We start from the raw sequence: 1703 nt of genomic DNA, 5'->3' as shown, positions 1-1703 counted from the left end.
AAAAAATACTTTTACGGTTAAAATTTGAGTCTTTTGTTTTGTCATTATAGTATTATTATTATTTTCGACGCTTGCACAGAGATTAAACGGTAAAAGTTATTTTAATTATTGTAACACGCGAAAAGCGATAAAAATATAATACAATATTCGCTCATTTTCTCATCAGATGCAATGATAGTTTTAATGAAATACGAAAAGATTGTAAGTAAAACAAATAAGAAAGTCAAAACTCTGACCGAACCAGGTAGGATGGTGGTACCCGAGGGATTATGCTGTGAAGTGTATAGGTCGGTGTATGGTGATAATACTCCTGCCACGGACGCATAGGTAATTACCAGGGATAGGGTATAGTAGGAATAAATTATTGACCCAAAACTCATGCATTTCGATTTGAAGGGTGGGACAACAGTTTTAAAATACAAAGTGAAACTTTGAGCTCATGAGTCGTCGTAAGGGCGGCATTTACATTTGGATATTGATTTAGGGGAAAGTGGGGGAAACGCGAACGCTGGGTAATGCCGAATTCAATGGTTCTAATATGTTAGAAAGATATATCCTAATTTTATTTGCCGCCATTTCGGAGATCACGCCACCACTGATGCCAGTCAATAACACGGGAGACGCGGACACACGTACTTAAAAAGGTATGCATTTTTCAATATTTTGTATGTTTTAGATGTAATTTTTTGGTAAATTCAAGTTGATGTAACTTTATTTCTATCTAAAATAATAATTCAGCTTTTACATAGTGGAATAATCACATATTACTCTGCTAAATGATAATGATGTAGTAGGCAAAATAAATTTAACCAAAATTGTTTTTTGACCTTTAATTATTTTCGATTCCGCGGGGTAAAGACGAACACTCCATGTCGGGCAATCTCGAACATTCGCCGTTACCCCACTCCCGTTTGTTAGTACCCCGTTCAACTTTTTTTTAAATATTATTACAGATACCTTGTACTTACAAAAGAAAGACCGAACTGAAGTATAGTTTAGAAGATCTCAAAAAGGCTATAGACGATGTTAAAACCAAAAACTCTCCCTGCGTAAAGCAGCAGAAACATATAATGTTCCAAAAACCACTAATTTTGACCATCTAATGAAAGAAGTGTTAATACAGCCATGGTTGGATGAAAACCTTTATTTACAGACGATCAGGAAACGTAAGAAATCAAGAAGAAAACGGAAAGATGGCAAAAAAGGAACCCAAATAAAAATACTGAAATGTAATGAGAGAACACCTTCAAACAAGAAGTATGAAATATTATTAAAGAATTTGAACAATATAAACAAAGACTTTAGTGACTCTAGTCAAAATACGAAAAAAAAAAGAAAAAGGCGAAAAAGAAAATAAATACTACTTTTGTATTTTTTGTAGAAATAAATATATTGATCCTCCCGTTGAAGACTAGATTGTGTGCTATGTGTGCAAAAAATGGGCTCACGAGAGTTGTACTGACGGACAGTCAACATCGTTGGGTTTTAAATGTGATCTATGTCGTTAATAATGTTGGTTCGTAATCACCCCACTTGGTGTTCGTATTTACCCGACTGATGTCGGGCAAAGCCGAACACTAAGGGTTTTGTTTTTCTTTCATATTGTTGCAGTTTATTAAAAAAATATAAATGATGATTAGTGAATAAGTTAGACAGATAAGTAAACTTTATAATAAAAAAAAATTCAAAAATCTGTGATTAAA

The 1703-nt window shown here is 33.5% G+C and overlaps 1 long non-coding RNA gene across 1 annotated transcript; it reads left to right on the top strand.

The window, feature by feature from the left end:
* Positions 1-475: 475 nt before the first annotated feature.
* LOC134199763 (uncharacterized) lies at positions 476-1703 on the top strand. Its single transcript, XR_009974387.1, has 2 exons — positions 476-644; positions 954-1703. It is a non-coding gene; the product is annotated as an uncharacterized LOC134199763 (long non-coding RNA).

The sequence above is a fragment of the Bombyx mori genome, chromosome 1 (genome assembly GCF_030269925.1).
Source record: "Bombyx mori chromosome 1, ASM3026992v2".
Taxonomy (NCBI): domain Eukaryota; kingdom Metazoa; phylum Arthropoda; class Insecta; order Lepidoptera; family Bombycidae; genus Bombyx; species Bombyx mori.
This window is presented reverse-complemented; position numbering and strand designations above follow the sequence as displayed.